Source organism: Xenopus tropicalis, chromosome 1 (genome assembly GCF_000004195.4).
Source record: "Xenopus tropicalis strain Nigerian chromosome 1, UCB_Xtro_10.0, whole genome shotgun sequence".
Classification (NCBI taxonomy): Eukaryota; Metazoa; Chordata; class Amphibia; order Anura; family Pipidae; genus Xenopus; species Xenopus tropicalis.
Genome location: NC_030677.2, coordinates 179,345,790 through 179,368,338, shown reverse-complemented (window position 1 = coordinate 179,368,338; position 22,549 = coordinate 179,345,790). Strand labels below are relative to the sequence as shown.

General features: G+C 39.7%; 1 protein-coding gene across 15 annotated transcripts in view; it reads right to left on the bottom strand.

Moving 5' to 3' along the window:
* Positions 1 to 22,549, bottom strand: part of mef2c (MADS box transcription enhancer factor 2, polypeptide C (myocyte enhancer factor 2C)) — a 167,552-nt gene that overhangs the window by 118,966 nt on the left and 26,037 nt on the right. The window contains exon 1 of one of the 15 annotated variants that reach the window (XM_012968474.3): positions 15,935 to 16,250. The gene's annotated coding sequence lies outside the window, so the exon portion shown is untranslated. 15 annotated transcript variants of the gene reach the window in all.

Here is a 22,549-nt window from a genome sequence, read left to right as displayed (position 1 = left end):
TACCTCCAACCCAATTACACTACAATTCTGAGAAAAATGAAGATTGGCAGCAGTATTGTGTTTTGTGTCTATATTTAGTATTTATATTTTAAATTTGCCAATTTAAAATTGAGGGAAATGGTTTAGAGTATTAATATTGTATAGTGACTCTTTAAGAACTTAATGACTTAAACACATGTCCACTAATCACAGGCCACACAGGGGTACTTTCTGGTGACTTGCCTTTATTTAATAATGGTGTATTTAAATAAGGCTATTGAGGCGATAGCCTGAGACGTCGCCAGGATAACAACAGTGTGGGAATAATGGTGACAATCACATCATTCTGCATACCTGAAAATATATTTTGTTCACACAAGCAAGCTATATTATATAGGGTCATCAAAAAGAGCTTAATCATCCACCTGGCCCTAACCTGACATCAGCACAGGAAACCAACATGACATATGAATTTAAATATGTACAGGGTGCGTGTTTCAAAAAGTACAGTAGCTTTGCTTTGGTACCCTACTGTGTATTTAGGGAACAAAGAGAAGATATAAAACATACATGAAAACTGTTCTTGTTGTGCATATACAAGAAATTGATCTTTTCTACTAATAAAGAACAGTAAAAGGATCTGACTACCTTGGTGCTTCATTGTTAAGGTATTTGTTAGCCCTGGACAGCTGCACTTAGACTTGAACTACACGCTCATAGCATTACTCAGTTGGACGGCACCTATAGATACTACTATGCTGAGCCAAACTGATTTCCCCAATGTAATAATACCCATCGTTGCCCTACTCTACAGTGTTAGATACCTGGGAAGGTCAGCAGAGATGCAGGGATTCTTTTACAAACCTGAGTGAGTGTGTTTGGGGTACCATAGTGTACATACTGCAGCCCTTGGCCTGATCCATTTTTGTGGAGGCCACGTGAGAGGCCAGTAACTTTAAGACTTGTGTAGGCCGGGCTCTTCTGTGGATTAGCAAGATATTTGCTCCCAACAATTATTAGTTACAAATATCAGCAGCCCAGATATCCCACACAAGCTGTAAAAGATATTTCAGAATTTGCTGAAGGTTTTTACAGGGGTATGTTCTGGAGGAATTAAGCAGCAGTCCTCAGAAAAAAGTCATGACCTTTTCACATTTTTCCTATACTTCAATAATATTAGCTTTCTCCTAAGATTAGGGTTTATTTATTTTTATACGAGCCCAAAGAAAATGTTTATGTCTGGCAACTCTAAAGTCAGTGGTTTATTGCAAGTGGTATCTGATTACTAATAAAAATAATTGTATGAAGGCCATAAAACTTTACCTATTCATAAGGTTATTAATAAATAAGCCATGCATAAAGCTGCCTGTAGACTCTGGACAAGGGCCCTTTTCAAACATAGATAGACAGAGGAACTGTTTAATTACTTTGCCTTCGGATACATTAGTTAATAGAAAGAAAGAGTATATACTGCTGGGTAAAACCTAAATAGTAAAGGTTTTATTTTTTTAACTTCTACATTCACTGAAAGATTTATTAAATTAGTAAATAATGTTTCTTTTTCTGCCATTTACTGTTACTGGCAACATTTTATTTTTACCAAAAATGTGTGAAAAATATTCTCGAGTAAGTGGAACTTTTCCTATAAATTTTCCTAGACATTTCATCCAGGAAAATTATATATATAATTTCAGCAACACTTTAGGCTCAGTCCCCTGAATTATGGGCAAACTTTTAGATGAAACTCTAAGGGCAGATTTATTAAAAGTGAGTGAGATTAGAGCTGACCACAGAAAAACTCACCAACTTTCTATTTATTCCTATGGGATTTTTAGAAGCGTATTTATCTAATGGTGAACTCTAACCTTCACCCACTGACAAATATGCTTCCAAGAATAAACCTTGAAGCACAAAAAAAAATATTCAATTGCACCCAAGACAAATTCTTAAAATTAAAAAAAGCCATTTTGACTTGAAATTGCACAATGAAAAAATACTGACCTTTAGGAAATCTGTACTATAATACTAATATAACTGATGTTATACAATCCAAGTACCACTCTATAAATGTCATATTGCCTTATACATTTGGAACATACAGTTATGGGACATGTTATCCAGAATGTTCGGGACCTGTAGATTACCCCATAGATGAATTAAATCCAATAGGATAAATTAAATCTTAGTTGGGATCAAGTACAAGGTACTGTTTTATTATTACAAAATTGGAATTATTTGATTAAAATGGTGTCTATGGGAGATGGCCTTCCCATAATTCAGAACTTTCTGGATAATGGGTTTCAGGATAACAGATTGCATACCTGTATATACTTCTGGGCTGCACTGGTAAAAATTCCTCCATAACGTGACATATTTATTTAACTATAAATGTAAAAATTAAATAAACCCAGGATTGCTTTGCCTCCAATATGGATTTGAGCAGCTTAGTTAGAATCAAGTACAGGTATGGGATCCCTTATCCGGAAACCCGTTATCCAGAAAGTTTCAAATTACAGAAAGGCCATCTCCCATAGACTCCATTATAAGCAAATAATTCTAATTTTTAAAAATGATTCCCTTTATCTCTGTAATAATAAAACAGTACCTGTACTTGATCCCAACTAAGATATAATTAATCCTTATTGGAGGCAAAACAAGCCTATTGGGTTTATTCAATATTTCAATGATTTTTAGCAGATTTAAGTTATGAAGATCCAAATTATGGAAAGATCCCTTATCCAGAAAACCCCAGGTTCCGAGCATTCTGGATAACAGGTCCCATACCTGTACAAGGTACTGTTTTATTATTACAGAGAAAAAGGGAAATCATCCAAAAAATCTGTGGGAAATGGCCTTCCATGTAATTCAGAGCTTTCAGGATATTGGGCTTCTAAAAAAGAGATCCCATACCTGGGTATATATATATATATATATATAGGGCTGTGACCTGACCCCTTATAAGGCTTGTACTTTATGGCATGTATAGGTATATTATTTTACACTGAAACTTTTTATTTCAAATATTGTGGGTTTTCCTGTCGAGCTTGGAGCAGTTGAACAGGCAGTGCGTTGAAATGTCAGCCAAATGTAAAAGTGGACACTTGCCTTTCACTTCTCCACTGAATGGAATTTCTGAATCACACATGGGCGATCCTCTAGTTGCACCCAATTTGCACGTAATTATGACTCTAAGGTATGCACATGAGGTTACCGGGACCATCAAGGGGAAAATATTCATAAACTGCCCGCAAAATAAACTAGGACACCTTGCTATGGAATGTACAGTATCATTCTTTAACTCATGGAGATACCCAAACACTAGCGTTTTGTGAGCACTAAATGCGGAACATTCAACATGAACCCTATCTCCCAGCATCCTCGGCCACATAACAATGAGAAAAATATGGGGTTAATATTACATGCAAAACACAGTAGAAAAAAAGTGCATAAAAATGAAATGTGACCTTGTCGTTAAAGTGTCAGTTGCAATCACAGGGCACACCATATGGAAATACTTTAACACAGAGCCTAAGCTGTAGGTAGGTATGGTTGTATGGGGGCTGGTACTCAAGATAGTGGCCCATTTTGCACTTTTGTTTGTACGGAGGTGCATAAATTTAGTGAAATCCATTTTTCTTGGCTAGAATATTTATTATAACATCAAAATTCCCATGCAACGTCCTTACGTGTTTTTGATTTTATTGGGGTTTTTTTTGCTATTCTTATTTTTGTCCTCAGACTGTACATTTGACGTTGGCACGGTTGAAACTGAAGAAAACACACACATACATCAGCAAATATGGTACGAAACAATACAATAAAAGTGAAATTTTCTTCTCCACCGAGCTGTCACTCAGTAGCCAAGACTTTCACAGATATCCTCATTATCTTCCTACCATGCTCCATGTCTTGCAACCTATTAAAGATGCTGCTGCTACATATATCTCACAGTTGTTTGGGTCTTATCTTTTCCTCCATCAGTCTGAAACCCCATCAATACCTTCCCATTGCACACCAAATTATCTCTACATTTTCTCTGTTCTTCTAGAATTTATTTTCTTCTGCCCCTTCTACACCTCAGATGGCAAGCTAGGCCTCTCCTCGGTCTACACTCTCTGCTAAAATTGCCTCCTTTCTGCTCGATTCATCCCTGTAGAACTGTCACTTTTGAAACCTTTCTCGCTTTCAATTTCCTATCTTAAGAATATTCTTCTCACCCAATGTTTGCGCCTTGAAGGCCCACCTAGAATTCATTAAATTGTGCAGAATTTCTATCTGAACAACCCCTGCTTCCAGTATGACTGACAAAAGCAAGCAAACTTATGTTTGTCTCTAGAGGAGGTTCCTGCTCGCAGGGGCCAATGTAACATTAAGGGCCACAAACATTAGAATCAACAAAATGCTAAGAATTATTATTATATAGGGCATAGGATAGGTTCTTTTTATACAGCTTTGATCACACAGAATGTCACTTATTAATCGTTTGCTTAGCAATTCAATTACATAATGATGTTGTTGGTAAAAAGAAACCTATTCATGTGAGAATTCTGCCTGACAGTGCCATGCTTTCACAGACAATCAACTTAATTAAAGGAATACTGACAATTCTAAGCTTTATTAAAATAAACTCATGCCTTGGATATGCAGATTTATTTTCCTTTTTTTTAATTTATTTAGTTCTCCACAAATCCTGACACTTTTGCCTGCAGCCTGAGATCTTCTCAGTGTCCTCCAGAGAGTTAGGCAGAGCAGGGGAAGGGGCCTTCCCTTGTATAGTGCCTATGGGCTGGGCCCAGCTGTGACAGACAGACTACATTGCTGTGTTCCACCCACAGGCAGGGCAAAGGAGAAAGTCACATGTCTATACTCTAGAGAATACAGAAAAGGCAAAACTGCAGGAAAACCTGTCAAGCAAAATATGGTTCCCAGTGTTGTCATGCACAGTAAATCTCACCTCTGAAATAGTTTCCAAAGGACACTACTTCTGACGTGAGGACACAAAAAAAGGCAACTAAAAACTTATGTACATCTCAGGACTAAACACAAGAAGACAGGTAAAAAATATTTAGCACTAATGGCAATTTTACCCTCAAAATATATACTGTTATTACTTTAATTCTTGGAAAAGCAGGCCTACGGATATTAAATCATTGTTGAACTAAAACCCCTAAGGGTCTATTTATAATGAGCAAAAACGCAAGCTTGGAAAGCAGTCCATAGAGCCCAAGTACCTACCACTTGCTGTCCCTACTCATTTGCCATGCAAGCTGTGCCCCTGACTGGATTAAGACTACAGACTGCAGACTGCACAGGCAGAAGTATATAGCGGCCCCAACACTGGGCCCCACAGTTCTAAGAACAATCCCATTGGTTTGCATATAAGTTAATGGAGTTACATCTGCAGCAATTCAGTACCCAGCAACCCAAGTTTGGCACAATTGTAGGTTTAACAGAAACATAAAACATAGCACCTTGCACTTACATGGGGAGATTACTCTAAAGGTTTTCCAAACCCTAAATTATTAATTGGCTGGATCATATTCATCAAATACAGCTGGCAAGGACCATTTAACCAAAATAAAAAAAAATGACTGAGGTCTTTTTGAAAGAAACATAGTAACCTACAGCAACCAATAAGTAGCAATTGGTAGTTGCAAGAGGTGGCAGAACTGGTATAAATCTGCTACATTTTTTACATTCCCTTTCACCCGCTTATTAGGGATGATGATTATGTGAATGAAAAGTGCAGAGATTTATGGCGGCAGGAAGGGGGTGGAGAGGAAGCACATGCAAAGGCCGCACCCAGGTTGCTGCTTCTTAAGCTGACAGGACCTGTGTCACACATTGGCTATATCTTGGCTGGTCATCAAGAGATGAAGTGGGTGATACCTAACTTAGCGTCCCATGGGACGTATGACAGGATATTAATGCAGACTGTGCTGTTCCGATTGTAGCAGATTTGTCGGATCACTCAGCAGAAGTGCAGGGACGTACCTCCTGTGCATTTCAGATCATCATGTGCCAAATTGGGTCATAAATGGGCTCAGCTTTTCTTTTTGGCAGATTAGCCCTTGCTGAATGTCCAAATGGATTGCTTTAAGGGGCCAGGTACAACCAGATGATCATGCAGTTCATTTGGAAATTGCATAATAAATATATGCATGCGGCCAGAACCACACCAAAAACTCCCATCAAAATGGCTCTTTGAGCTGTAAATCCCCAAATCTGGCCAACGATAATCTGGTCAAATATGGAATCCAACTGATCTACTTAAATATGTTTTACATTATGTAGGGATGAAAGCAATGCATTTCGCACTCACTAATCCCTACATTTGGAGAGGGGGGTGTCTATTTTTTTCAATTCTAATAAATACAGATTTGTATTTCCCCCCTACAAGGCAACAACATACTTAGACAAACATGAAAAATAAACGGTTTAATTGGAAGCAGAATGCCGAATGTGTTAGAGATGTGAATGCTTAGAAAATGTGCTACACATTATTGGAAAGTATTTTTATTTCTTCTGTCTTCCAGGCAGCTCCGAAAAAAATGTACTGATTCTGCAAGCTTTGGGCTATGCGTCTTGATGTAATTGATCACTGACAAGTGGATGTGTAGTTCTGCTGCTCACCTCTGACTTGTACAAGAGCAGCCCTAGCGCCCACCCTCGAGACTATCCGATTGTGACCTTGGTTTTGTACAGGCAAATTGGAGATCTCAAGGGAGAGTTCAGCAACCTTTAAAAGCTTGGCTACTCTAATACTGATACATATTTCAAAATTATTTAGAGGGCATAGCAAACGTCAATACATCTTGTTATTTGCCTAATTCTGAAAGCGAGATCAATACTGCCAGAATCAAAACACTCCGGTATATATTTTCTAAAGCAAACAAGTTACACAATTTTCTTCAAGATAAATGTACATTTACTGAGAAATTTTCTGTAAATATTGTTTTCTACTTGCTGTTCTTTGTTCAGTTATTGTTTTTAATAATGAAATAAACTCATTTAATACTTTTATTATTATTATTTTTGACAGGACAGTAAAAAAATAACTGAACACAGAATGGATCATTTTTTTAGGCAACACATTACAGGATCTAGCATTTTTATGCTTTTTTTTGTTTTTTTTCATTTTAGAATTCTTCAAATTTTACATTTTTTTTCTAAACTTAAAATAATGACATTATTCAACCTGACTTAGGTTATATAGGTATGGAATCCATTATCCAAAACCAGTTATTCAGAAAACTCTGATTTTAATCAAATATTTGTAAATTCTGGATAACAGGTCCCATACCTGTACGTTTCAATACAGGGCAATTTAAAGACCATTTTTTTCACTTTATTTCCACTACATTTGTAACTGTGAGGACAGAATGTAAAGCCTTCACAAGCTTTTCCTCCTGGAGATCTGCTGACATTTGAAAGCAAGATAATCAGAGGCTCTTGCTGGCAGAGAATGTTCTGACACACTGGACAGACTGGAGGCTTTCAAAGGACAAATGCCAGGGCTCATATTGCAGTAAAATGCTTGAAATCCTATCACTTTAAAGTTTAAAAACACATCCTTGATTTTTTTGGGAAATTTTCTGTTCTGTTGCTGTAAGTGGTACATAATTATACTGGGAAGAAATATTACTTGGTCATTGTTTCAACATTCAAAGAAGCAGTTTGGTGCTTTTTGGCCCATTGGAAATGAATATAAAAAATAAAGAAAAAGATATTCCTTTATCATTGCTTTACCTATGCCCACATGGACTTTAGCTGGAAATTATTCCCAATGAAAGAAGTGATAGATTTATAGAAGTGCAGAAAATCTGAAGGGGGGGGGGGTGCAGGAAATAACCTATGCAAAAGCATGGATGCCCAACTTGATCCCCTTCAACTAATGTTAAAGTACAATTCCCCTCTGACAGTGTTAACCTGTTGGGGTACTGGAAGCTGAAATTCAATAAAAGCAGCAGAGCTACAAGTTGGACCTCCCTCTTGCATGTAATGCAAATGGCTAGCAATTGTCACCCAAAATAATATGCCCTTTGTGCTTTTATCTACATGATGCTTCACAGAGCAACTCCAATTGCCTTTTCTGCCCTACCTAACAAGCGGCATTGTCCAGACGTGAACGGCACATAAGCTGTCATACAGACTAGCAACACCCTATACTGTAAATATAGATGTTATTAGCATATAGCAATATATAAAAATCTATGTGGCTGGTCACCTTCAGACCTGGACACAATTAGGCTGTTTAGTTTCCAGGCAGTCCCACAGTGCATACAATGAGGTCATGCACATTCTAACTAAACAGAATAAATCACCAGTGTATTTGAACCATATGAAGAATTCCAGTAAACATTGCCTTTACACTGGCATATTTGTATGTCTTGTCGCACGATTGCTCCTGCTCTAAACAGATTGGCTGAAATATAATAATAAATGATAATATGAGCCAGAGGGGTAATGATATTGCATAACTATTTCTGAAATACATATTTTAGTTAACTATTGGAATGTCCTACTCCTTTAAAGGCCGGAAAGTCGGAGCCATTGATCATCATATATATTTAAAACTAATTTTTAAAGGGGAACCAGGAGGAACATTCCTACACTAAACGAATGACTGGTTTATCTCATGGTGAGCCAATGGGTAAATAAATTTGTTTCAGCAGCAATTCCCGCTATGTTTAACAGGGAAATTCACCTCAATGAGATATGAACTCATTTTTCCTTAGTATGACAGATGGCTAAGTGTTGATACTTTTTTCCTATTTATAAAGCTATAATTAATACATAATTTTCACCACTTTTTCCCACCTATTGTGTCCAAAGGTCAATGGTTAGGTGGCACAAACATCAAAGAGTGCAATATTTAAACATTAATAGTCAAGCCAAGGTTGGATTATATACACACACACACACATGGATCTGAAAGCTAAGCAGAAAATATGCACATAGAAAATGAATCAACTCTAGCATAATTCGTCTTAATTTTGATTAGGGGGGGCATCATTGCTATAATCTAGTTTTTGGTTAGAGGACATTCAATAACCAAAATAAATAAAGAATAGTATAACTTGTCAGAATCAGATGAATGGAGGACATGCCATATTTAATTAGTACAGGTATGGGACCTGTTATCCAGAATGCTCGGGACCTTGGGTTTTAAACGTAAGCGGTTATTATTACTTTACATAATAATAACCTAATAGGACTGTTCTGCCTCCTATAAGGATTAATTATATCTTAGTTAGTGATCAAGTACAAGGGAATATTTTATTAATGCAGAGGAAAGGGAAACCTTTTTTCAAAAATAGAATTATTTGATTAAAATTGAGTCTATTGGATATGACCTTCCTTTAATTCTGAGATTTCTGGATAACGGTTTTCCATACCTGTACATTTCTGAAAAGAATAAACGTAGATATAAAACACAACAGCAACTAAAGATGTCATAGATATTCATCAAATAGGACTGAAGGTGTGTACAGTGTACCTGGACAATACTGCTGTGAGACAAAGTTTGTCAGTGACCTGCCACATAGTACATAGTGCAATGGCATACGGCAAGAAGACTGTGCTAAAGCTAAGCAGTGTTATAGGTGACGGTAGTGTGCAAAATTTCGGAAAAGGTACACAGAGGTTGAGGTTTTGTTTGGCTAAAGTACAAAAAAGAACAATGTGCTTAAATTTGGAAACAGTATACATGGTGTCATTGCGGCCAAATATGAAATAATGCAGAATGTAAAAGCTAAATTAAGCCATACAAATAAAACAGAGCTGGCCAGGAATACAGCAAAAGCAGTGAGCAAAGCTTAGCAATGGTAGTGACTAGTACCATGTTCTACAACTCTGCAATCATGTTAGTGAGACCCTCGGCAAGGTTTAGCTGTATACAAAATTGTTCTAAAACTGGGTAATGGGTATGCTTTATAGCAGTGAGCAAAATCTGCTAATGATAATACAGTAAGCACCTTGGGCATAAACTGGTCAGTGGTTAACAGCAAGAATAACGCTGTGCTGCAGATTAGCAATAGTAGTCATTAATAGTAGCTCGCAGGAGTTGTCCACTGGTATACAGCAAGGACAGTGTCCAAAAGCTAGACAATATCATACAGCACAAACAAAAGTTTGTGGTGTACAGCCTGAGCTTTAAGAGTACAATATTTGCTCCAATACAGCACATGCATTTCTTGCCCCCCTAGGTCCCTACGATCTATGTAAAACATTGTTGTACTGGTTATTCAGTAAAAAAGACAGCCAGGTTGAGTAGGCTCTGAGATGTACTAATACAAAGCAAGAGTGGGGTCAGCAGCCTGGGTTACATTATACTGATTAATTATGGATTTAGAACCCAAGACATATTTCTTTTGGCTTTATTGCAGAGTACAACAAGGATAAGATTTGTTTACTGTTAAAGCTCAGTAACTCCAAGCAGCCTTTCTACCATCTTTCATAACAATCTGACCACCGTGCAGCATGTGGAGGGGATTACATAAATCATAAATCAAGCCAACCACTATACTTTAGCTTATATGAATAAACACCAATAGGCTCCCCTGTGCAGAATATTGCCAATATGATTCAGAGGACATAAAAAAGAAAAATAAAGTAAATACAAACCCTACATTTACATAGATTTTTCACTATAAACGGAAAATCACAGTAGGAAAGATAATGTAGCAATAGCTATACAGAATAAACTGAATCTGCCATGCAAACCTATCTCTATAAATAAAGGATAACAGTAGCAATGGATGAGAGTAGGAAATGAGCCAGGGTTATAGGCAAGGGCAGAGGAGGAGAGGTAGCAGGACAATCTAGCAATAGGACAGATATCCATTAATATAGCAGCATCAGAGAAAGTATAATACTACAAGATCAGGACAGGAATAATACAGTCTAATGTTACACTGAATTATTTAGAAAAAAAGAACTCCCCTCTATTAAATTCACACATTTTGATTGACATTTTAAGGCAAAAAGAACATTTTTCAAATAATTTTCATGAAATACTCGTACAAAATACCCATCTAGATTCTTTAACATACTTGTCCAATGATCCTTAGCAATAATATTATTATTATTAATAATACCCTGTCTGAGCACCATTACACATGATGCCCAATCCTACCCCGAATGTAAATCTACCTATCGATACTTCTGAACAAGGAGCTCCTTCTAATGTTTTTTACAACTGCCATGTATTTATTTATTTGCACAGTATGGCTCTTATCAGTTTCAAGTGACGCGTACTATGTCTTGCAATAGGCATATTAGTATACATATATTTATGAGTACATCTGTAATGCCTATGGGAATTAAATGGCACATAAAGGATATCACTTTTGCTGACAGTCTCGATGAATGGTAGCTTGGCTTTCAAGCTAACAAGATACATTTCTGTAGAAACTCATTAGCACAGTGCGAAAATATTACAAAGCCCCCCCTCCATCCCCCACTAAAATAGGCTACACATTACTGAATAGGATGCATGTTTTCCTTCTAATCTGCCAAAAACATGAGCACTGCTCAAGATGTCAGGGCTTTTCTTTCTTTAATCAACTTTCATCCACAATATAAAGTCCCAATAAAACTTCAAATCATTCTCCCTACTGTTTATCAATGAAGTTGTAGCCTTGTCATTGGTCCCTGCACTACACAATAACAAGTGATTAATCGAATGAGTTAAGGTGGCCACACACATGTCACCTTTACACTGGTTACATAGGTTGCAGGAAAAGTTGTTCAACTTCTCCACTAATGTTAAGAGCTGAATCGTCAGATATGCAGGTAGAAACAATAGAAATCTACCCCTACGAATCTGAATCTACTAATTAGCATTAATCTACTGTTGATGTTCCGCCATGGCCAATCGACGAGACGACAAATATCCAAGGTTTTTGTAAATATCAGTGTCCTCGTCAACCCACCATACACGTACTGAATATCATGTGAAACCTTGTTTTGTACCATAGTATTGGTGTGTGTATGGGCACCTTAAGTCTGTGTGTATTTAGTCACTCAGTGACTCACTGTGACCAACGCTAGGAGGCATCACTGGAGTTAAAGAAATTGAATAAAATAAAAAGAAACAAAATTAAAATTCAAGGAAAAAAACGATTGATTAGATAACTAGGAACTGAAACAGCAGCAAAAGTACAATATACACATTTATATTATGGCACAATTATATGTGCTAGCATGGACAAGAGGAGGCAGCTTTCCCTCTTCAGTCAAACGCCTGAATCTCTGCTACGTAAACATTCATTATTTAAAGTGGAATCATTTTCACAACTAGAATTTCCCCAGCGCCAAACCCCAACTGTTTTCCAAACAGTGGGAGCACTAAGGCTCACCTGTAAAGATGTCCTCTTAAAGTGAACAAACTCAAAGACCCCAGGTGTAGAACAGAGAGAGGACGGAAGGTTTGAAGCCTACTTCACACTTATATATCTTAAGTGCCACCTATGACTTTTGAAAGCTCCACTGGGACAGGGACTGATATGGCGTATAGTCTCTATAACATGCTATATAAATAAAATATGCTACATATGCATTCATACATTTAACAACATCCTTTTTACAATAGGTTAGCTTTTTTATGCTATGTATTATTATTTAAAGCCCTTCCAGAGTGGCAGCTTTACATTTACATCACTCCCCAGGCCGGCCACACAACTATATACAGCAAGTCCAATCAGAAGGGTTATTAATAATTTCTCAGTTGCGCATGTTATTTATTATTTCAGTCTCCAGACCAGCAGAACTCCTGGAATCTTTTAGCAAATATTAAATGAACCCATCCATATGGACTTTAAAACAAAAAGGCGTAATTATAACAGTTAGGCTCCACAGTTACTTGTGGCATTACAAAGCCTGAAAATGATTTGGTCACCCTCTCTCTCTGTTTTATTAGGGGAGATGCACAACTGGGGATGCTCATCATAACCAAAAACAAAAGGTCTCCATCAATTAAACACTATAGCTTTTCCCTATGTAACAGATTGAAAGCATTAAGTTGGAAGCCTTTCAATATTACAGAAACAAAAAAAAAGTACTCTTTTAATTTTCTGGCAAGAGTTGAATGAAAGCATGAGTAAGCACGAGGGATCGGCTCTCTATAAGCTATAACCAACTAACCCAGCAGAGTTCAGTGCCTGCACCGCAACAATCAGATTTTATCTCTGGCTGATCACAATGACAACTGAACTGCTTAATCCTCTTTATTCCGGCACATAACTCCATGTTACCCCCTTTTCACTCTACTTGAGGATCACCAAAGCTGATTTGGCTTCATAGATGACAGAGCCAAGTACAAATCCAATCGCTACAGCTCTATTGCCAGTACCTTTTTTTTAACCATAGCACCCTACTAAAGCCACTAAATATTTAGCATCAACCTCCATCCAATACCGTGACTCTTACTTCCCTGAAGATTACACTGAGCCTTCTTAAGGCACAAATGGAATTAACAGTTTGGAACGAAATGTCCACGGACCATTAAACGGCTCATTGTGGCTTCTGTGTGTAAGCATTTAGGTAGCCACATGTTTAAATGCAAGACAAATTTATCAAGTATAATAAAATATGGCTAAAGTATGTACTATTATTTCATTTTGTGAAATGTTCTGGGAAATGATATGACTTTGGAAAGTACACTGTGGCCAAAATATAAGAATCTTTCCCTGATAAATTAGATTTAAAGAAAGTCATCAACCAATACAGTGCTAATTGTTCTATTACCTTTCCTGAGACATGGACTAGACCAGAGGCTTTTTATACCCAATAATTTTGGAATCTGAACTTTTTGATAAAAGGCTATGGACAACATCTAAACTTAGTTATTAGGCTCCAGATTTGAGAGAGTGCTAGTTAGCAGATCTGTCAAATGGCCAATAGCTCAGCACGCTGGCATCATCTACACTAGGGTAATGTTGGCTTTCAGCTGCTTAGAAACAAGAAGTTTACAAACACCCAAATTTATTCCCTCATTCTTTTCCTTCTTTCCTCCATGCGCCTGAAAAGATACATTTGTAACTAATCTACTTTTCACATCCTATGAAAACATTACCTGAGTCAAAAAAAGTTCAAGTAATGATAAATATTATAATCAAATGTGTGTGTATTTATATATATTAGAAATTATTCTTGTATGTGAATCTTATAAAAAGGGTCCAAAAGTGGCTCTATGCTTTTCAATTTAGCAAATAGTAAGTCCATGATTAACAGGTGGCAGTTTTGGGACACTCTGCCCAGACTGAATGGATCATGTAGAAATCATAACTGACATCCTACTGTAACAATAAAGGGGATTTATATGTTCCTGTCTGTTATACTAGATTATCCCAAATAAATTACATGTGCCACCAAAGTACCAGAAAACAATATCCAGCAACCTGTTTCCCTTCTGCTGTTGATGAACTACAAGTTCCAGCATTCCACCTGTGGCCTGCCAAGGGGATTCTGGGAGTTGTAGTTCAGAAAACCTTTAAGAGGGAAATAAGTAACCCAGTGCTTTGGGAAAGCTGTCCCTAGCAAGGGGAACCATTCTGCCCTGGTTAAGAGAATTGTGCTTGGCATGTGTAAGTCTAATGTTTCCTATGACGGACAAACTTTTCAGGCACTGTGTATTATAAACAGCCCTCTATTCTGACTGTAGCAGTGGGGAATAAACTGGTACTTTAAAAAGGACAGATAATAATAACAGTGTCTCTTGTTCAAGTGTGCTTATGGATTTAACCATTTCACTGCCATGGGGCTAAAGGGCATTATACATTTACTCCATTGCGGGGAGGAGATGCTATGCAGAAAGTCTGAACCAGACAGGGCATAAATCATTCACACTAAAGTTTCCCTGTCAAGGTTATATATTATTTAAGATGTGGGTGTTTTAAGGTTAAGGCAGACTAATCCTTACAAGTAATCAGTTTAGAAGTCAGGGTTGGGGAATAAAAGCATAGTATACAAATCAAATATTGGCTTTCTATAGCAATGCAAATCTTTATTATAATGGCAGCAATGGCATGGGAAATGGCAAAGTCTCATGCCCCAGTCTATCCTCAAGAACTGACTTTGTGCCAGTTTCCTAAACAAAAAAAAATATGTCTGGTTTTAAATGTGTGCTATAGCCATAACAGGATTCCATTATTAAGTTGACAAAATATGCCCATGTATTTCTAAGCATCCAAAAGTGCACTCTTGCCTGACAATACACATCCCTCAAATATGTCCAAGAGTTCAGTGAGAAATACATGCGGGTGTCTGACAGCCCAGGCTTTGTGTGACAGATGCCCATATTAACCTGACACTTCATGCTGCTCTATAGGAGTCTAGCTGTTTACAGTGCAAGGCTGTGGATGACAAGTAGGGATCATATCCTGTAGGAAGTGCCTGTTATTGTTACAGTACAGTTATGCAACCTGATCTGCTTTGGAAAATGATAAAGTGGCTACAAAGCGGCACAAGGTCAGGGGCACAGGAATACCCATGCTACAGAAATGCCAATGCAACTGGCCCACCTCACAGAAGTCCTTAAACAGAATGGGGAAAGTGATTCTGGCCATTTCATTGCCTTCTGCATGTATAAAAAGCTCCTGACTCATTGATAATATACAATAAGTACTTTTGTGCACAGAAAAGTGTGCCAAGAAGTCGAGGCTTCTATAACTATTGTTAAACTAAAGTTCTCAGCAGATTTAGACAGACAGTAAGTAAGGCACATGTTAGCTAGCCCTGATGCACAGGCAAAAAGTACTTCTGTTTGTAGCCTGTTTCAGTCCAGGTAGGTGACATATAGGTCATTGCCAACCTGCACTCCATCTGCTGTAGAACTGGGGCACCCAGAGTGGGGGTTTGGGAGATGTAGTTCAATATCAGGGCTGCTGCTTGGAAGGAACTGTGCTGTCATTGAGCAAAAAAGTAACCCCCGGCTGCATAGCGCTGTACTTACAGGAGACATGTGCTACTACTCGTCCGTACGATCTGCTCTCATTGGCACACGGCTGCTGCACCTTGGGCACCGTATGGTCTCCCCTTGGCTGGGCACAGAGCGGCGGCTGGGATCCCAAGTCAGTCCAATAGCAGCCAATGGCCGGGCACGGCGGGGGGCGGGCAGGATGGAAAGTCCACAGAGTGTCCGGGAAGGAAATGACAGGCGGCCGGGCGAATGGCACAAGGAAGAGCTCTCTGGCTTTGTAACGTGTAGCGGAGGGAAAGGGCTGTGGATTTAAAACGGAGTGTGCCTGGAGAGGTGTCGTTTTCTTACCTCCCTCTCTGCTCCTCTCCCCCCTCCCTGTCTTCTCTCCCCCTCTCCCTCCCTCCCTCTCTCTCCCTCTCTCTGTAGTTCCACTCCCCCTGTCTCCTGCTGCACTCCCCTCACTTTCTCTATCCTCTCTTGGATATCTCATTATTTTTAACTGTTCTCTAGTACCATACTCTTCCTCATCCCCAGGAGACCCCCTTTCCATTGCTGTTTTTAACATGTCCCTCCAGTGTCACTCCTATGTGCTCACAGGGGTGGGGGTTTACAGGTGCCTGGAATCCCTCCAGCCTTCCTCCAAGTTAGACCCAAACAACCCAAGAGGTGTTAATATGTATAATTATTAGTGCTTGGCGGCTGCACTGCCATTTTTAGCCAGCAGGTGACATCTTGTTGTTTGCTGCACTCAGTAGGGCAGGTACCTGTAGGCTGAGTAATGGCAGGGAACTATAGTAGGTACTGAAACAGGGCAGGGATACCCAACCTGAATGCCATTAACTTCTGCTACAATCTGTTGGTAGAGAAGTTGTAGTTAACTGCATTGGCCCTGATCTCTAGAATATAGAGCTCATTTATCAAAGGACACAAAGTGCAATACTTTGGCACATTGCATTATTCGTTCCCAGCATTTCAATAAAATTCTGCCCCTATTCTGGAGTCACACAGTTTTGTGTGCCAGTTGTGCCGGCCCTGTAAGGGATGAGTTAATGGGGACATGCCCCATACATTATTCACTAAGTGTTAGCATCTTTGGGTGTAACTTATGGTGCTGTTTGCTGCATGCAGATGTGGTACTATAAGAAGACCCTGCAGTTCCTGGGGGCCCTAGTGGGTCACAGGCTTCCAAGCCATTTAAATATAAGATTTTGCTGAGGGACCCTGAAACTTGTAGTTAGGCCCCTGACTGTGCAAAGTGCAGCCCTGCTCCTGAGCTAGAGCACATAGGCACAAGTGCTATAAAGGCATGCTGCAAATCTGGGCCCATTTATTGAACTTTCAATAAATGACCCAGTATGTGTGTCTTTATTGTACATGTGTAGAATGAATATATATATATGCAGCTCTTTTGTTTACATGTACTCTACACTGGATTTTGACAGCTTGTAGTCTTCCCTTTTTAACTCCTGGGCGTGTGGTAGTTGCAGTACAACAACACCACCAGGGCCATATGCATGTATAGATGTCAAAGTTCCATTGTTAGTATTTATTCTCACAAAAGCTGGATATGGAATTCCCCCCAGATCCCATTGTATATTAGTCCCTGCACACCACCAGTTTGCCCACTATGCCCTCCCAGTGTCTGCCAGTGCAAACCAGAGACTGAAGCAGAGGAAGAGGAAGACAGAGGAAGTGTAAGGGGTGGCCCCGGGATTTTATTAAAACAAACATATACAGCTCGCTCACCTCCATCCTCAGCTAGATTGATAAATTACTCCGCTCCACTACTTTAATTATGTATATGGTATGCAGAATAAATCACCCCACTGCAGCACCTCAATCAAGCACTTTTAAATGATAATTGCGTCTGGGTGAATCAATCTTTTCATTTCTGACATTTTGCTAATTTTAGTTTTGCGGTGGTGCTGCTGTGTCAGGCAAAGTCCTAATGACAATTCAGCTTTTTATTTGGCACAATTATTGCAAAAGCGGAGGAGTGCGCTGTAGCATTGGGGTCTGTTTTCTCCTGAGTCACTTTAATTAGCAAGGGGGTATTCAGACTGGGTCTGTACTGGGATACAAAATAGGCCCTACCAGCCAACTAAATAGTGACTGGCATTCCCCAGAATCCACAGATTGCCAGGCCTGGCCTGGATCAGACCCCAGGGCATGAGGTTAGGGAGATTCACTATGTGAGGATGCTGCTGTGTGATGCTAAAGGTGTGACTGGGGGAACTGTACTGTAACTTCATTGTCATCTGATCATCAGACAAGTGCTGGGAGTTGTATCAATACAATCTAAGCATCAGTCAATCACTGGCTGGCTAGGGATAAAGGGAGTTGCTAATTCAGACCATTCAGATGACAGAGCAAAATGGACCCTGTTTCAATGTCCTTGGAAGATTGACTTCATTATACAAGCATAAGATCCTGTATCCGGAAGCCCGTTATTTAGAAAGATCCAAATTACAGGAAGGTTATCTCCCATAGAGTCCATGCCCGATGAATGATCAGCTCACCAAATGAGTGGATCTTAACGGGTATGGCCACCTCAACTGGTAGTAGACTGCTCAAATCTAATCACTCTTTGGTTTTATGGGTAACTGCACTTGTGCAATTTAGCACTCGTCTTTGTAAATCACCTTAGTGTGGTCCCCATTATTAATGCAGGGGCCCTAAACCTTTAAACACCCTGGTAAAACTGAATGGCCGCAGGTAGGGCAAAATTGAGCTTAAATGGGCACCTATCGAGGAAATGATAATCTTTTTAAACAACAGTATTTTGTCCTGCATTGGGAGGGAGCTTCTGATACAGGTGGCCATGTTTCACCACAGGCATGCACTTAATGAGATGGTCTCCTGATTTGCACAGCCACAGTCCCTTCCCCAAGGCTAGTATCTAACTACAGGTATGGGATCCATTATCCGGAAACCCATTATCCAGAAAGTTCAGAATTACGGAAAGCCAGTCTCCCATAGACTCCATTTTAATGAAATAATTCACATTTTTAAAATTGATTTCCTTTTTCTCTGTAATAACAAAGCTGTACCCTGTATTTGATCCCATCTAAGATATAATGAATCCTTATTGGATGCAAAATAATTCTATTGGGTTTAATCAACATTTTATTGATTTTTTAGTATACTTAATGTATGGAGATCCAAATTACAGAAATACTCCTTATACGTAATACCCTTGGTCCCGAGCATTTTGGATAATGGGTCCTATACCTGTACTACTATAGGCACCATCTCTCCCTACTATACCTGCTATCCCACAGCCCCAGTCCCATCCCAGAGGCTATTATCCCACTTCTACTATAGGCACCATCCCTCCCTACTATACCTGCTATCCCACAGCCACAGTCCCTTCCCAGAGGCTATTATCCCCCCACTGCTACTATAGGCACCATCTCTCCCTACTATACCTGCTATCCCACAGCCCCAGTCCCTTCCCAGAGGCTATTATCCCACTGCTACTATAGGCACCATCTCTCCCTACTATACCTGCTATCCCACAGCCACAGTCCCTTCCCAGAGGCTATTATCCCCCCCACTGCTACTATAGGCACCATCTCTCCCTACTATACCTGCTATCCAACAGCCCCAGTCCCTTCCCAGAGGCTATTATCCCACTGCTACTATAGGCACCATCTGTCCCTACTATACCTGCTATCCCACAGCCACAGTCCCTTCCCAGAGGCTATTATCCCCCCACTGCTACTATAGGCACCATCTCTCCCTACTATACCTGCTATCCCACAGCCCCAGTCCCTTCCCAGAGGCTATTATCCCACTGCTACTATAGGCACCATCTCTCCCTACTATACCTGCTATCCCACAGCCACAGTCCCTTCCCAGAGGCTATTATCCCCCCCCACTGCTACTATAGGCACCATCTCTCCCTACTATACCTGCTATCCAACAGCCCCAGTCCCTTCCCAGAGGCTATTATCCCACTGCTACTATAGGCACCATCTGTCCCTACTATACCTGCTATCCCACAGCCACAGTCCCTTCCCAGAGGCTATTATCCCCCCACTGCTACTATAGGCACCATCTCTCCCTACTATACCTGCTATCCCACAGCCACAGTTCCTTCCCAGAGGCTATTATCCCCCCACTGCTACTATAGGCACCATCTCTCCCTACTATACCTGCTATCCCACAGCCACAGTTCCTTCCCAGAGGCTATTATCCCCCCACTGCTACTATAGGCATCATCTCTCCCTACTATACCTGCTATCCCACAGTCACAGTCCCTTCCCAGAGGATATTATCCCACTGCTACTATAGGCACCATCTCTCCCTACTATACCTGCTATCCCACAGCCACAGTCCCTTCCCAGAGGCTATTATCCCCACTGCTACTATAGGCACCATCTCTCCCTACTATACCTGCTATCCCACAGCCACAGTCCCTTCCCAGAGGCTATTATCCCCCACTTCTACTATAGGCACCATCTCTCCCTACTATACCTGCTATCCCACAGCCACAGTCCCTTCCCAGAGGCTATTATCCCCCCACTGCTACTATAGGCACCATCTCTCCCTACTATACCTGCTATCCCACAGCCACAGTCCCTTCCCAGAGGCTATTATCCCATTGCTACTATAGGCACCATCTCTCCCTACTATACATGCTATCCCACAACCACAGTCATTTCTCTGAAGAAGGGCTCAGTATATGTGCAAGTAGAAAGTCACAATAAAAAACTGACATGTCTGTTTATTTGTGCATTTTGTAAAACTGTTTAAAATGGTCCAAATTTGCTAATAGGTGTTGGTGTAGTTTTGAAGTTTGGAAACAACAGAATCACTTGATTTTTCTCTAGCTTTCTTTAAGTAGCCATAGCAGAGCTTGCACAATATATTATACTGAAACAGTTATATATTTTAAATGCTTGGGCCAGAATGGTTAAATATAAATTCTCACAAATTAACATATCCTCCGGGTAATGCTATGTAACCAGAGCCAACATGATTCATGGATGTGAAAAAGGGCAGATTTTATGTAAAATTGTTAGGGGGCTTAGGGGAGATGGAGACATGTCTTGGCATAAGTAGGTATGAATAGCATGGGTTGGGGTGGGTTGTAGTAAATTGCTGTAATATACAAGTTTTAATAAGTCATGTGACACAAGTGGCATCACTAAGCAACCAATGACCCCAATAAGTGCTGTATATAAAGTAACATACATATTTAGCTGCCAATGTATTACTTATGTGCTTCCTATATATAGTTCAAAACTTTTCTTTTGCTTCCTTTTTTGCCAGCCAGGCTCCCACCACCCAAAGGAATAACAAAACTGTGAAGAATATGTAATAAACAGTTTTTACACACTGGCAGCATGGCTTGGCTGCTAGCTTTCCCTTTGACTATGGGCCTTGGCTAGGGCCTTCCCTGTATCTGGGCTGTTTCAAGACAGGAAGCAGAAAAGGAGGAAGATAAAGTCAGACTGATGCGACTCTTGCTGTATGCAAATAAACAACTTCCTTAGAAAAGCAGCCGTGGGGTTTAGATAAAGAGAGGCTAGACCAAATGTATTCGCCTCCCCACCGCCACCATATCATTATCGTAACTAGATCTGATTACAAGGCATTTGTTTGTTCCACTTTTCCAAAGCATCATCTCTGCTACCAACTTTGTACAAAGAGTGTCATTATTTCCAACTGATAACTATGGTATCCCCCAGAGTTCATCCTGGATGTAGACGCGGAGCAGCCCATATGCTGTGCTAGTATTAAATTAGGTCACTTCTGTGGCAAAGCGCTACACCTCCTTGCCTCTGTTATTTTGCTCTTATAGTTATTAAAGTATTTTCACACCGTAAACATGGACTGGCACATTGTCAGAAAGAATCATAACATCTTAATCTGACATGCATAGATTATAGGACTCAGGGCTGACATTAGAGTAGCAGGGGCAGTGTTCAGTAAAGGAAGGTTGGGAAACTTAAAGAAAAAAACACTATGTACAGGAATGGGACCTGTTATCTAAAATGGTCAGGACCTGGGGTTTTCCAGATCAGGTGTGCGTAATTTGGATATCCATACCTTAAGTCAGGGGTCCCCAACTTTTCTTACTCGTAAGCCACAGTCAAATATTAAAAGAGTTGGAGAGCAACACAAGCATCATAAAAGTTCATGGAGGTTTTATTATTACAGAAAGAAAAAAAAATCATTCTTAAAAATTAGCATTATTTGCTTTTAATAGAGTCTATAGGAGATGGCCTTCCTGTAATTCAGGACTTAAACCATCATGGGTTTACAGATAACAGATCTTGCCCTAGATCTAAAGATCCCATTAAAAGCTAAAGGTTGAATGGTCAGAACAGACATGGATCTGTACTAAACATTCAACCTTCAGCTCTTAAAGGGATGTTTGGACTAGGGCAAGGTTGGGGGGATTATTCTTTATATATGTATTGCACAACCCACAGCCTTTCAGCTGCTTTCTTACTGACGTTGAATAGTCCTACTTTCTAAATGTAATGTTATTCCCAAATTCTACCCTTACTCGAGACACCTGTAGTAGGCCTAACACCAGTACTGAGAAAGCCAAACAATCACTGCCCAATGGAATTAGGTGTTTTTTGCTTTTTAACAGTAACGTTTTCTACCCAAAGCAAATGCTCTGTTCATGAT